Source organism: Phoca vitulina, unplaced genomic scaffold (assembly GCF_004348235.1).
Source record: "Phoca vitulina isolate PV1807 unplaced genomic scaffold, GSC_HSeal_1.0 scaffold29, whole genome shotgun sequence".
Classification (NCBI taxonomy): domain Eukaryota; kingdom Metazoa; phylum Chordata; class Mammalia; order Carnivora; family Phocidae; genus Phoca; species Phoca vitulina.
Window position 1 is genome coordinate 8,070,200 of NW_022589732.1, and position 16,884 is coordinate 8,087,083.

The window sequence follows — 16,884 nt, forward strand, 5'->3', positions numbered from 1 at the left end:
AAATAGCTTTTCTATCATTTTTCTAACCTTCCTAACGTCTCTGTTGGTTATTACATACTTCAACACATTGCAGGTTTTACTACTCAAATCCAAAATACATTCAGTTGCAGAAAACCACACTTTAGCTGCACACAATAGAAGCAGACAACAAACATATCCTTGGATCACAACTGTAGAGTACCACAAAATGTAACTTAAGTAGATTTATAGTCTGCTTTTTTATAGCATTACTTTTAATATGTGAACCATGAAACAATTCCTTGATTTGCATTTACATATAATGAAATAAAAGCCATACATTATTTAACTGTGGAAGGGCATTGTTCACTTTATGAATGTATATGAAAATGGCTTCCTTGACAAGGGCTTTTGTTGGCTTGAAGGTCACAATGCTTCGACTTTCATATCTGACGTACAATTAGCACACCTGTGAATTATTTGAAAAGGGCAGTAGTTTCAGCACGCCTTCCCGCCTCCAAGCCCCACTCACGGAAAGTATGATTCAGCAATCTAATCACTTTGACATGTCTTCTAATAATTTGCACTGCTCTGAAGAAAATCTCTATCTATAAATTTGAGTGCTGTTTCTTTTTAGTAAAATTTTAAAAATTAGAAATTATTGGCTCAATCTTCTGGTCAAATCAGATGAATGCTGGTTAATCCAAAGTTTAAAAATTACAAAAACATGCCCCAAATACTCTTTTCTTTATTTTCTAATGGATCATCTTTCTCTTTTTTTTCCCCTTTTAAAAACAGACATTCTTGGTACTGGACATTTGCTAGACACCATGTTTATTGTAAGCCAATTCAGTGACTAACGTAATGTGGAAATCATCCTAATCACAAAAGTTCTGTTTACATGAGTAGACTTAAGTTTTAGAAAATTCTCAATTGAAAATGCAACACAGCTAAATGTTTTCTACTCAATTAATAATCATCCTAACACTCTGTCCTCCTTTATTCAGACAGACTTGAAATTATCCTTACCAGAACTGTTTTATGTCAGATAAATTTTCTAAATAATCAAGTACTATTTCCAGGTTATGGCAAGTGGAGTTTTAGTGATATTATATACAAACAAATTTGAATTTATGAGATAGCTAGTATTCTGTGACAAAATGAAATAAAAGTTAAGTGATAGAAATAAAATCTCTTTACATTTCTAATTAGAGTGACTTGTGACATATTTTCCAAAGCTGCATCAATATGTAAATGAAAGCTAAATTTCTTCTAACAATATTCCTAAGTTCTGTGTGGCTTTTTAGGAAGCCAGTTATGTTTCTGAGCACAGCATGAAGTCAACTCCCTACTAATCAAAGAAAGCAAAATGCAAATAAAATATTTTGTAAAACTGTTTGAGATATTTGGACATCTGAGATCCTTTGTACAATCTAACTTTGACAACATTTCAAAGTCTGTGTAAAGCTTCATTATTCAAGAGATCCCTTTGGAAAGTTTCTTCCCACTAAGGGAAATTAGGGCATAGGAAGTTTTTAGAAACAAATAGATCTTGAACCTAGAGTCAAAACAGGCTTGAACCTGATTTCCACAATTAATAAGCATTTGACCATGGGCAAAGTGTTAGCTTCTCTTAGCTTATTTTCTAACCTGAAAAATAGGTATGATAATACCTATGTCACTGGAGTGCTTTGATTAAATGAGATAGTGCATGGAGATGGCCTGAAGCTACCAGGTAGGCTTGACCAGGTATGAATTTCCTTCCAGTTCACCTATCTCTCTACCAATGCAGGGTGGGAAAGAGCAGTTAGTCTCTTAAGAGGTTTTACAGAATTAAAACCTTACGGGAGGCTAAAGAAATTTGACAAAATGTCTAATCTGAGAGACAAACTGAAGCATTTTTAGGACTCATGCAGGAAATACATAGTATCTTGATATAACTCAGTGGTTGGGTGGGTTGGTAGGTCCCCAGGCAAACGTGAGTGTGTATGCCCTCCCTAAAGGGATTAGAACTCTTTAAAACAGAATGAAAAGCAAACAACATTTCCGTGACCAAAGGAACAGTCTGTTGGCTTTAGTTCATAGGTCAGCAGTTTGTGAATTCTGAACCCTATTCTCTAATCCTCTATTGTATAGATAGGAAAACAAAATCAAACAGGGAGAAGAAACAAACTCAAAACATCCAATGACAGGGAGACTATTAAGTAGAGCTGTGTGTGCTCTTTTATGCCACCCCTGAATAAAAAGTATTGACAAAAGTTCCTTCATTGAAATAACTTTCTATTGATATTGTACTACATTCTTAACCAAGTCCATGAAGATCAGTCTAAATTATCCTAAGTAAATGGGACGAAGGGCACTCAGGTAAATTCATAAGTTTGTTAAAAGAAAAAGGCCAGAACACTATATTCTTTCATTTTTATAAAAAATTAAACTGGGGCACCTGGGTGGATCAGTTGGTTAGGCATCTGCCTCTTGGTTTTGGCTCTGGTCATGATATTGGGGTTGTGGGATTGATCCCCACCCCTCCCTCTGTCCCTTCCCCTGCTCTTGCCCTCTCTCTCTCTCTCAAATAAATAAATCTTAAAAAAAATAAACTATATCATTAAAGTCATTACTGATACTGTATCTAATAATTTCAAAAGATAAATTAAAAAATCTTTAAACAGCAACATGTCATGTTACTGAGAATGATTTTATTTATGTATATATTTTACATCAGTGCCTTTCATGTGAATTTCTGTCCTTCTCACCAGTCCTTCTGCCTCTAAGATGTATGTCCATTCTAGACCTTTCAAACTTGACTAAATGTACTACTCTATCTGAATTGTTAAAAAAAAAAAAAAAAAATTGTAGACAACAAAGCCTGGTCAGATGATTCCTAAACTAATTAACATTTGTTATCATGCTGTTGATGTTTGTTCTTCTCTTTCTGGCTCCTAATTCAAGTTTTGTATACCAATTTTATATGTTCCTGTCATTCTTTCTATTTGCTGAACTTTGGTTCTAGCTTTCACATGGCATAGAACATGGTGCCCAGGGCTCCTGGGTGGTTCAGTTGGTTAAGTGCCCAACTCTTGATTTTGGCTTAGGTCATGATCTTGCAATTGTGGGATTGAGCCCCATGTTGGTCATGCTTAGTGTGGAGTCTGCTTCAGATTCTCTCTCCATCTCCCTCTCATTCACTCTCTCTCTCTTTCAAATAAATAAATAAAATCTTAAAAAAAAAAAAAAGGAACATGGTACCCTTCACTCCCTAACCTATGGTCTTAAATGAGAAATGAATCATTGAACATTATATCAAAGACTAATGATGTACTATACATTGGCTAATTGAATTTAAATATAAATATAAATAAATAAATAAATAAATAAATAAATAAATAATAAGAAAGAAATGCTCTACTTTGGAATCTGGTCTTGTAGAACCCTACCAGTTAGGCTAGTTCTGTCCCACACTTTCCATCAAGTGAGGGAGATGACCATGCTTGACCCAAAAAAAATGACTCACTAATGACAGAGCCAAAGACAGTTATAAAAAAAGATACTTGGGGATTTGAGGTATTCTCAATGACTTTTCAGTCTACTATGCTATCTGCTCAACTCTGCTTTTCATCATTGCTTTGTTCTGATCTGGTAAAGAGACTGTATTTTAAAAGTATTGAATATCAGAGGGGCACCTGGGTGCTCAGTCCATTAAGCATCTGACTTCAGCTTAGGTCATGATCCCAGGGTCCTGGGATCAAACCCCACATTAGGCTCCACACTCAGCAGGGAGTCTGCTTGTCTCTCTGTCCCTCCCTCTGCTTGTGCTCACTCTCTCTCTCTCTCAAATAAGTAAAAATATTTTCTAAAAAGTATTGAATACCAGAGCATGCTATATTTCAACATTCTAGTATCAAGTTTTATTTGAAATCTCAGCAGTAGTAGTTGTCCTCTCAGTCATTTTAGACAACTGAAATGCTATTGTTACTAGGAATGAGCTCACTATTTGGACAGCTGTTCATCACACATCATTCAGTCTGTCACTTTGGAATTCTCACACAGCTATTTACCTGTGATAGGATTTCTCAAGAACATGAAGCAAACTTTGATGTTTGATGAGATTTCCATTGCCACACATTCATTGTTTATACATAGTTCACATCGTTAATTGTAATATCATGTCACTGTGTATCCTAGCTCTCAGTGGGGGATAAAGGTCACTGTCTCATTTTCATTCACTTTTCTCTCTGACAGATGGTCATGCAACTCTTGTGTAAACACTTTCGAGACTGAGAGAATTTTTGAGTCACTAGCTTATCAATGGTAATAGGATATGATTGTGTAGAGAGCAAATATTCTTAGAAAGGTACCTGAGACACCAATATTTATTAGGCTGCTAGAAGAGGCTAATCCTACCACAAATCTTAGAAAACTGGTCAGGGATAGAGAAGGTTACCCACAATACTTTGATGCTATAGAGGCTGGGAGAAGAGAAAGTTTCAAGGTGATCTCAGTTATCAAATACTGAGAGGTCAAGTAAGTAATCCCTGAAGTTGTCCATCGATTCAGCCACATGAAGGGCCATCCTTAGAATGTTGGAGTGGAATGTTGATGGTCAAACTAGCCTATGTGGTCAGAGAACTGGGTAGGTGGTGAGGTAGTCTCATGTATCTTACAACTCAAAGCAGAGAACTAGAAACTACCTGGACAATATTCACTCTCCCATTCCCATATCTATCAATTTCTTTTTATTTAACTTCTCAAACATCTCCTGAATCATCTTCTTTTCTAGCTCCCCACCCTCATCATGCATAGTTCTTTTTTTCTCTTTGTTTCAGGTATTAAACCCACTTTCAGTTACCCATACTTCCTTCTGCCACAGGATATTTGCACATGCCATTTTCTTTAGCCTGGAATATTCTCCTCCTCCTTCTTAACTGTCACCCTTATACCCCTTAGACCTGCTTAACTGCTATCCATCAGATATCCATCTGCTCAAAAGTAATTCCTTAAACAGTTTTTCACCAATGCTTCATCGCCCATCCACCCTGGAGACTTCCCCCCTATCCAAGTCAGGTTTTTCTTTCACAGCTTGAGTCTCAGTTTGTGATTATACATTCACTGAAGGGATTATTTGATTAGTGACCATTTCCTCTGCTTTATAAGAGCAGAGTCCTTACCTGTGTTTGCTCATCATTAGGCCCTCAGTTCCTAGGGCCTGATATATGATAGCCAAACAGTAATAGATCTTCAGTGAATGAATAAATGCATGAATGCACAAATTAGCATGCTTAATAATGTATCATTCCCAAAGAGAGAATGAAAAATGGAACATAGAGGAAGACGACAACAGCAGAAATTCAGGACAAGTAAGAAAGGGGAATAAAATCTCCCTTTGAAATTCATTTTCAATATTCCACAAAGGCTTAGACAGCTGGACTTCAAAGAAAAGTAACACACTTTTCTTCTAGTCTGGTCATCATACTTAACAAAGCTTGGGGGGCAGTTTCTTTCAAGTTTTACTTTCACTTAAGATACCAAATTGGAAACAACTGAAGAGCTCCCAACTTAGCTTTTAATTTATTTATTTTTAATCAAGTAAAATAATTGTTCAAAGGGCCCAAGCTGGCTGCCAAATGCTGGTGAGTATGGCAGATGGAAAGAAGTATGATAACTGCCATCAACAAACCCAGGAGCTTTAGGGTCTCCTGCAGAACATAATATAATGCATGCTTTGTTTGCAGCCAAGCCTCGCTTAGAGGCCTGGGACTGAGCTTGAGAAGTATAGAAGGGGGTCTGTGATCTCCCACTGTTGGCATCCAAGTGACTTCGGGCTAAACAAGTCAACTTTTCTATTTCTCCTGGTGAAACAGTTTTGCCCTGATGCTCTTTGTAATAACAAGAAATGAACATGAATTACAAGTTTTCTAAAGTATTTCACTAATAGAATTGTGCTATAGAAATGCAGGGCAAGAAGCAGGGGGACAATTTTAATCAAGTAACAAATATTGATTATTCACCTCTTATGTGGGCTGGGAACTGCAAGGGAAATCAAAGACAGTAGAAGCAAATCTCAGGAAATAGAATCTATTTACAGGAACAGATGAAAGAGAGAATAAAACTCTAGTTTCTAAGTACGATAGGAAGCTAAAGGTAGTGGACCTCATAGAAGCAAGTGTAGTCAGGGTGTTTCAAGAAAACAAATTATTACCAAGGAACTTCATATTCTCTTGGACTTTGCATCTCAAGCTACCTCCCAAGCTTTATGAATCTTACATCACACAATCCTGTCTCTGAATTACTTTAGCTGGTGTTAACAATTTATCTGTCTGTCTTTGGTTATTCATCCGCAAGATGAGGAACAGATTAATTATTTGATTTGTAGGTCTCCTCCCATTTCAATAATTGCCTTTTAGTGATTATGTAACCTGATAACAAAATTAGATAGGAATTAGGGGCAGAGCTATCAGGCAATTTATAAATAAAATATTAGCAACTTAAATCTAATTATGTAAAAAAAAAAGAAAAATTATACAGCAAGACAATGTGATTTATCTGAGGAATAAACCAGTGGTTCATGATTGGGAAATCTAACTATAAAATCTCTTGTCTTGCTATATTTCAACAGATTTCAGAAAAGCTATTGATGACAGTTTTATGCCTATTCTTATTAAGGCAAAATAAAGCTAAACAAACAAAGAAACAAAAAAATCTTAGTGAGCTATGACTAGAAGGAACCATTCTTTTTTTTTTTTTTTAAAGATTTTATTTATTTATTTGACAGAGAGAGACAAAGCGAGAGAGGGAACACAAGCAGGGGGAGCGGGAGAGGGAGAAGCAGGCTTCCCACTGAGCAGGGAGTCTGATGCAGGGCTCAATCCCAGGACCCTGAGATCACGACCTGAGCCCAAGGCAGACACTTAACGACTGAGCCACCCAGGTGCCCCTAGAAAGAACCATTCTTAACCTGAAACAAATTCCAGAAATTTACAGCAAATATCCTGCCCAAAAGTCAAGATTAAGATAAGCATTTCCACTATCACTGAGGTTAATCAATATTTTACTCAAGGTTCTAGTCAATGTAAATGAACCTAAGAAATAACTGATAGCTGCAAATATTAAACCGAGGGTGACAAAATTGCCTATCTAAAGAATGCAAGATAGTTTTCTGAAAAGCTGTTATCACTACCGAGTATTTAGTAACATGTCTTAATGCAGGATGAATATATGTATTACTTTTCTATACAACAGTGAGCATAAAATAAAATTTTAGTAGCCCAATATCTGTCATAGTAGCAACTAAAGTTATAAATTTCATGGTATATATACCTATTAAGAAATAGTACAACCATTGAATGTGTAGATTGCTCTAGGTAGCATAGACATTTCAGCAATATTTGTTCTTCCAATCTATGAACATGGAACGTTTTTCCATTTCTTTGTGTCTTCCTCAATTTCTTTCATGAGTATTCTTTAGTTTTTTTTTTTTTAGTACAGATCCTTTGCCTCTTTGGTTAGGTTTATTCCTAGGTATCTTCTAGTTTTGGGTGCAATTGTAAATGGGATTGACTCCTTAATTTCTCTTTCTTCTGTCTTATCATTGGTGTATAGAAATGCAACTGATGTCTGTGCATCGATTTTATATCCTGCCATTTTACCGAATTCTGTGTGAGTCTTAGCAGTTTTGGGGTGGAGTCTCAACTTTTTTCATAGAACTGGAACAAATAATTCTAAAATTTGTATGGAACCAGAAAAGACCCCGAATAGCCAGAGGAATGTTGAAAAAGAAAAGCAAAGCTGGCAGCATCACAATTCCTGACTTCAAGCTCTATTACAAAGCTATCATCATCAAGACAGTATGGTACTGGCACAAAAACAGATAGATCAATGGAACAGAATAGAGAGCCCAGAAATGGACCTTCAACTCTATGATCAACTAATCTTCAACAAAGCAGGTAAGAGTATCCAATGGAAAAAAGACAGTCTCTTCAACAAATGGCGTTGGGAAAATTGGACAGCCACATGCAGAAGAATGAAACTGGACCATTTCCTTACACCACACACAAAAATAGACTCAAAATGGATGAAAGACCTCAATGTGAGACAGGAATCCATCAAAATCCTTGAGGAGAACACAGGCAGCAACCTCTTCAACCTCAGCTGCAGCAATGTCTTGCTAGACACATCTCCAAAGGCAAGGCAAACAAAGGCAAAAATGAACTATTGGGACTTCATCAACATAAAAAGCTTTTGCACAGCAAAGGAAACAGTGGACAAAACCAAAAGACAACCAACAAGATGGGAAAAGATATTTGCAAATGACATATCAGATAAAGGGCTAGTATCCAAAATCTATAAAGAACTTATCAAACTCAACACCCAAAGAACAAATAATCCAATCAAGAAATGGGCAGAAGACATGAACCGATTTCTCCAAAGAAGACATCCAAATGGCCAACAGAAACATGAAAAAGTTATCAACATCACTCAGCATCAGAGAAATACAAATCAAAACCACAATGAGATAACATCTCACAAGAGTCAGAATGGCTAAAATTAATAAATCAGGAAATGACAGATGTTGGTGAGGATGCAGAGAAAGGGGAACCCTCCTACACTGTTGGTGGGAATGCAAGCTAGTGCAGTCACTCTGGAAAACAGTATGAAGTTTCCTCAAAAAGTTGAAAATAGAGCTACCCTAGGACCCAGCAATTGCACTACTGGGTATTTACCCCAAAGATATGAATGTAGTGATCCAAAGGGGCACCTGCACCCCAATATTTATAGCAGCAATGTCCACAATAGCCAAACTATGGAAAGAGCCCAGATGTCCATCAAAAGATGAATGGATAAAGAAGATGTGGCATATATGTGTACAATGGAATATTACATAGCCATCAAAAAATGAAATCTTACCATTTGCAAGGACATGGATGAAACTAGAAGGTATTATACTAAGCAAAATAAGTCAGTCAGAGAAAGACAATTATCATAAGATCTCACTTATATGTGCAATTTAAGAAACAATGCAGAGGATCATAGGGGAAGAGAGGAAAAAATGAAACAAGATGAAACCAGAGAGGGAGAAAAACCATAAGAAACTTAATCATAGGAAACAAACTGAGGGTTGCTGGAGGGGAGAAGGGTGGAGGGATGGGTTAACTGGGTGATCGACATTGGGGAGAGTATGTGTTGTAATGAGCACTGGCTATTATATAAGACAGATGAATCACAAACCTGTACCCCTGAAACAAATAATAAATTTACATGTTAATTAATTGAATTTAAATTTAAAAAAGAGAAAAGAAATAGTACAACCATATCATATACATGCTTATGTGCATATCATGGTATGCATATGTGTATATGTATTAAATTTTACTTAAGGACATAAAAGAACAACTGGATAAATGGGGAGAAATATCATATTCCTGAATGAGAATGCTCAATATTATAAAATAAAATGTCAACTCTTCCTATATTTGTCAATTAATTTAATAGATCTAAATGGAACTTAGCTTAATTTTAACATACATGTGAAAGGATATGTGAAAGGCTAGCATAGATGATTTACAAAAAAGAAGAATAAAGGAAAGTATAGTAAGTGAGTAATTAAAACCCTTGGAAATTTAATGCCTTTCAGAGCGATGGGAAAAAATAATGATGATACCCCAATTGGCTACTACTTGGAGGGAGGGTGGGGGAGTTCAATGTACATAAAAAGACTGGCATATATGACTGCATAAAGATTTTTGAAATTTCAAAATAATGAAAACTTATAAAGTCAAATGCAAAAGATAGAACAAAAGTATTTGGTATAGTATAACCCAAACAAGATTAGCATCCTGAAGGCATAAATAATTCTTAAACATCAAGAAGGAAAAAGGGGCATTAAAAATGGACAAAATATTTAAACAGACAATTCACATATGAAATACAATAAATACATTAAAAGATTCCCAATGTACCTTTCGATCTATTAAGCAGGAAATACAACTAAAACAAGAAAGTGACATTTTTCCTTGTCATATTAGCACTAATTTAAAAATTTGATATTTTACAGTATTGCTGAAGGTATAGGGAAGTAATTAGAGGGTAAATGGCCAACTTTCCAGACAGCTCTATAGCCTCATCTACGAAAATTTAAAATGCAAAAGTGCAGCAATTCCATTTAATGTAATCTGTCCTTCAGAAATACTTGCATATGTGAACAAACATACAGCCACAGGAAGGTTCATTGCAACTTTACTTGTAAAAGTGAAAAGGAATCTAAATATTTATCAATGGAGAATAAATTACATTATGTAATACTATGATTCTGTAAAAAATGTAAAAAAAAAACTTTCTGCTAACAAAATATCTCAAATATATATAATTTAAGTAAAAAATATTGTAGCATATATGTAAAAAGTGTTCCTATTTAAATAAAATTATGTATTACAATTATGTATAAATGCAAAATATAAAGTCTACAGTGATAAGTCCCAACTATTAACATGACTTATATATGGGAAAAAAGTGGGATTGCTATTGCCATAAAGAGAATCATTCTATTTTAATTTTATGCTTCTATAGTGCCTGAATTTTTTCCACGTATCTTTTTTCACTAAATATTTAATTAAAAACAAAAAGGATGAAATAATGAAATAGTTCTATATGTATTGGAAACATCCCACTGACAAGGAAAACAGAATGTCTAACATGAACTCATTTGTTAAAGAAGATGTGTGTGTGTGTGGGGGTGTGTGTATGAAAGTGTATATCTAAAATGTTTTTCACCAAAATGGTAATTATGGTTACCTCTGAGAAGTAAGACTCAAGATAACTTCAACTTTCCTTCTTCACGCTTTTAAAAATTTATAGGGCAACCCTCTCGGGTCCTCTCCCTCCTCGGGAGCTTTGGACTATCACTTTGTTATCACTCAACAAACCTTGCTTTGCTGCCCATCAAAAAAAAAAAAAGTATATTTATATATATTTATATATATAATAAATTTATAATTTTAGTTTTTATAATGAGGATGAATCATTTTTAAGCAAAAAAAATAAATTTCATTTTGAAGAAAATATAAAATTTCTCTACCTATATTTGAACTTTTAATACCAATCAAGAGGATCATATTAATCATGACAATTACTGCAAAATCTGAGGATCCAAAGCCATTTAAAAGTAGATTTTCCAGAAAATACAGATATATAATGACTAAGTGCTACTAGATAGAAAATCGTGTCGATTGTTTCAGATGCTGTTATATTAAAATGATGATTCACAAATATTGATGGTAATTTGAATGGGAGAACTAGGCACTGGTTTTATCTCATGTTTATTTAATATCATGGCAAATATTAAATGAATAAAAGCCCATTGCCAATGGCAAATTGAGATGACCCAAAAGTGACCTTAACTACAAATAAAAATTCCATTTGTTTAGAAGCTCAGGTATTCCATGCATGGTGTGTGTGTGCATGTGTCTGTGTGTTTGTTAGTCTGTTTGCAACAGATTGAAGGTGATGCTTCCAGTGATCAAGGGATTATAAAATAGTCCTAAATTTTTTCTTTTCTTATTTTACCCAGGTCCTCCAATTCTATGCAAATTTGCATTCAAACTTCTTGTTCCTCTCCAATGAGTCATTAAAGATGAAAATATTCATTTGTCTAAGTGGACATATGCCAATGTTATTCTAAAAAACAAGCATTAATAGTTGTGTCAGTATGTGTCATCACAAAGGAAATGAATGAGATGAAAACACACACACACACAAACACATGAACACACACAGGACTTAAACAGTTTTGGCTGTTAGAGTGCTACTTCTAATAAATTATCTGAAGTATGTTCCAGAGCCTAAATTGATGTCTGCAATGTATATAGCTCTAAGGATCCCATTTTACCAAACACATTTCTCATCTTTTATTTTGAAACAATATATAACTGTATACGAATACACATATACCATATTGATCTACAATGTAAATTATAATAGCAAAACCAGCTAGACAGTTTCCTCAAGGTCCCTCTCTGAATTAAGCTATTATTCACCTCAGAATCATCACCCAAAGGATAAAAGTATGTGCCACCTGTCAAGTAAATCTAATATAATAAACAACATCAAATAAAATCAACTTAACAACCAAAGAGACAATGCAAATCTAAACTATAAATTAAAGACAAGATCAAGTGTTGTTTCCTGAACTGGTGATATACTTTGTTGGCTGCTGAGGGTCAAGCATAAATATGAAGCATGCAGGTCCAATAAGTTCTTATTAATAGGATCAGTGTGTAAAGAGCAGATGTCAAAAAATACTATAATTGGCCTTCACTATCATTGAAATTGACATCAAGTTTCAAAGTAATTTTTATGACCAGTGACCTGACATCTCAAGTGGCAGTAAGAGAACTGATTTTCTTAAAGACAGACAGAATGTGCTAAAGCCAACATAAAGTTTTTAGTTAAATTCCGAACCACCATTTTTTGTACATATCCCTCTATTCAAATGTCGTCACAGAAACCAAAGTTGTCATACACTGCAAAATTAATTGAATCATACAGACTTTGCAGATATGGATGAGACAGCCAAGACCATCTGATTCCCTAACTAATCAAGACATCCACACCTAGATACATTCCTTACTTTCATGAAGGAAGGAGTCTCTTAGTAGAGTGACAGTTTGCAATCAATCCTCTGACAGCTTTTATTTTGGAAGATATCAGAACAATAACTTATGCAACGATTTTTTTCCTTGTAGGTATCTGTTTATGACAAAAGTTAAATTCTAACTTTGAAGGAAATAAGCAAATAAGCTTAAATTACTAGAATTACAATCCTGGGGAAAGACTCTTATCTCTCAGTATAAATGACCCATAGTGAGTAAAACAAATTGCAAGAACACAATATGTGTAAGGAGGTGTGTGTATACATGTGTATGGAGGAGAGGGAGTGGGGTAAGCATGACTGCATATGTGTGTATGAAGGCCCCAACAAAATATGCAAATCAGTATATGACTATTAAACACTATGGTTTCCATATCCCCTTATCCTTGGGTTCCCCAAATCCTGTGAGGGCTTTTTAGATGGGTTTTAGATTTAAATTACATAATAATGGGGCACCTGGGTGGCTCAGTTGGGTAAGCATATGCCTTTGGCTCAGGTCATGATCTCAGGGTCTTGGGACTGAGCCCGCATTGGGCTCCCTGCTCAGCGGGGAGTCTGCTTCCCTCTCTCCCTCACCCCCTACCCCTCCCCGCCCATGATTTCTGTCTGTCTGTCTGTCTCTCTCTCTCAAATAAATAAAATCTTTAAAAAAATAAATGACATAATAAATAGTGAAGTGTAGCTAAACAATGTGATAAAGGAGGAAAAGAAAATCAAAGATTTAGGTCCCTCTAAGTTTGGCAAGCAAGTGAGCTATTATATGTTTGATCTTGGCTACTCCTGCTACCTCTACAGCACACTGAAATGCTGGGTTCATAATGTGAGTACTGGATGCCATTAGAGGACATGATAATGATATACTTGCCATTCAATCCTAGCAGTATTTCTTGATATTACTAATGGTTCCCAATAGCTCTAGCAGGGAGGAGGGAAAGGGAGGAGTGAGAGACCTTGTTTTACTAACTTTCCTTAATTACAGCAAACCTATGTATTAATTCTATCTGCACAAGGTTGAACTGTAAAATCCTGACAACAGAAACCACCTTAATCTCTTTATAGTTCTCAACTTTGCAAGCAATGGTGCTCATAAATTCTCTGTCAAATAGAATTCATTTAAGCCAACACTGCAATTAAATATTTTTCACCTTGTCTTCTCTATGAAGGTTATTATGAATGTGTTTACAGAGGGCTAAAGACAATAACATTCCACAAATATTTATTATGTATGTTATCAGACCTATTTTAGACCTAACTCAAGGAAGAACAGAAGATAATAGTTCTCAAGCTTCAAGAAATCAAGGATTTGGATGTAAAAACACAAAACAAGATACTAAATAAGTAAAACACTAGTTGCTGACGGGCATCAGAGTAAAGAAGTAGTGCAATGAAGCCTTAAAAAATCTAGCTGGATTATTTTAAAGAATCTTAAAGAAAGATACTTTCTGTATATCAAATGAATTGTTTTTTAAACTATGAATGTAATTACCTTATTCAAAGATACATATTAATAGGAGACAATAGTTTTCATAAATCCCAATATCAGAAGATTTCTGTATAATAAAAATCAGAAATTTCTGAATAAAATAAAAAATGGTATTTAATAAATAGTGAATGTTCTAATGAAAACAAATGTTACTCCAAAAATCTTAAAGTTAAATTTTATGTGATTACATTTCTATCTTTATGACAACATTGACCATGCATTTTGTCGTTTTCAATTCTTATCTCCAGTAATGCGAAACTTGAACCAAATTCAAGAAAGCAGTGCTGCACTAAAGGTGGACCCATGCACATCAGCTCCATGGCTCCACATGGCCCCACGAGCCAGGGCTGGATCCTCACCAGCACCGCCTCAAGGTCTTGAATCATAGCTGCAGGAGTTGGAGGGCATTTTGCATCATCTAGTCCAGTTCTTGACCCTGCTTCAGGAAGCTGGCTTGCTTGCACTGCACCTGGAGCCTTTCAAAATGTTGTCAGGCTCAGCCTCTGAAGAGAGAAATCCCACAGTGCTCTGACTTTACTCAGTGTGTGTTTGGTTCCAGAAGTCAGAGATAGGTGGGGGCAGAGGGTGGGCTTTCTCACCTATGAGATGGTAACCTTTATGAGTGCCTCCCTCCTGGACTAAAAGGAGAGTACAAAGTGCCCTTGATGCTTAGCAACAAGAAACAGAGAATGCCAAATAAAAGTCCAGTCCATTTTTCACTGCTGCAGTTAGAGTCCTACTTCACCTGTGGATTCCTCCTGCCTCAGGCTGCGGAGCTTTGGAAAACACACACACCTTGTATCTCTCTCTCCTGTTGATTAATTAAAACTAATGGGCAGCTGTCCTCCCTGCGTAAAGCTACAGCCATTACTGAATTACTTGAGGGCTAATTACACTGTTTGTCCAGGCGCAGAGTTTCTCTTCCTTCCAGCAGCCTACCCTTTGGATCCTTATTACTCATTATCACCTCCACCGATGGAGGAACAAGACAAGACTGTCACCTGTGCCACTTCTTACATTTCCAAGAAAAAGCTGAAATCTAAGTAATGCCATTGTAGGCTTCCCTGCAGAGGTTTTTAGCTCAGCAAAATCTCTCTTGTAACCTTTGTTCATAATTTTTCCCTAAATGCTGAAATTATAGTATTAAGAACTAGAAATCTTTTCTGCAAATGACTTTTAAATTTCCTTTTCAGGTATCTTTAAGGGTCACTATCAATTCAAATTCAATTCTTTATCTCCTCTCTCCCAGCTCATTCTATTCAACCTGCTTTTTCAATTGGATAGATTTTCCCCCCTTCCTCCAGCAATGGACTTTGAAATCTATTGCTTTTTTCCCATAAGTAGACTAACGTCAGTCCCTCCTCTCTTCTTCTGTTCATCTTCCACACCTAGTCCTCCTTTTCCAATGCCCATCCTATTGTCTTCTCTTAAACTAAACTTCTCACTCTCCACATAATCAATATACCGCCACCATTACTGCTGGCCCTTTCTGGAACCTCCAGGCACCCCAGTGGAACTATCTTTATTGGTTTCTGGGCTCTGAGCTATCATTTTTTCCTCCTCACTCCTTATTCTCTTCACGATTTTGTTCCCCTCTCACCAATCCTTCCATCTTATAGATTCTAAGTTTCCCTCACACTTTTCCACTCCCCTGTCTCTATGGTAAGTGAAACATAACATATGAACAATATGGGATGTTTTCTCCTTGTACTTTAAAGATATCACATTTATCTGCTTTCTCTTTGGGTGAATAATTCATTTCCTGTTGTTTTGCTAATAGAATCTGTAAGCCAGGGGCTAGTTTTACAGCTATGTTTAGTAAATTGAATAGTAGCATATTTTGTCATAATGCAGGAAGTGTACCAGAAATCACTCATTTGGGAGCTGTGAAGTTCTGAGGGGCAAGACTCAAATGCTGTGGTGGATTAGTTAAACCACAGAACAAGTAATTATAATTGCTTATCCAGTTAAATATTATGAGTTACAGTGAGTGTTTAAGCTAGTGTTGAAAAAATATTTTATTATTTCAAGACTTGCATCCTAGTGACTGTCATTAATTTTATTATGTTCAGTCAGCCAACATATAGTACATCATTAGTTTTTGATGTAGTGTTCACTATTTTTTAAGTAGGTCCAGTAAAATAATTCCGATTTATCTTCACTCTGTTAATAAATACAGGAAAAATGGAGGTTGCTCTATGAAAATATGAAGCAGCATGATTTAAAAAAAAAGAAATGGCAGTATGGGATATTGGGATCCAAAGATTGAACTCTTTCTGCCTTACTTTATATTTTACTTATAGCATTTGTCATGCAGATGACTAACCTCAAGGGTCTCATTGTCAACTTACAGTTGTGCCCTCAAATACATCAGGTTAGTGGTAACACATCATATATATCTCTTAGAGTATTACCCAATAATATAGATTCAAATCCTTCTAACTCTCCACTCTTTCCAAATCTCCAGAAAAAAAAAAAAAAAAAGTTTGAAGCATCTATTTAGAAATCACTGTGTACACACTCTGATTTGGGAGTTCATAACTAGTTTAATAAAATATAATCGGGAACCAGAAACGTTCTAATGCTATGTGTCACTTTATGGTTAAATAAGTATGTATGTGAAAGTAAAAATGACCCTAATAAATTTGCCAAGTCAAATTTTCTACTTCGTATGTGTCACTTTTAATTTATCACTGTAATCATGTAAAACTCCTGTGTAATTAAAAGAAAGACTTATTTTCTACAATGTCTATCACACTATAGATGGAGTCTTTACATACACATACACACACACAGATACATA

General features: G+C 35.5%; 1 protein-coding gene across 5 annotated transcripts in view; it reads right to left on the reverse strand.

Annotated features, from left to right (window-relative positions):
* The window catches only part of CTNNA3 (catenin alpha 3), a 1,817,935-nt gene that overhangs the window by 675,477 nt on the left and 1,125,574 nt on the right, over window positions 1-16,884 (reverse strand). The gene's annotated exons all lie outside the window — the stretch shown is intronic.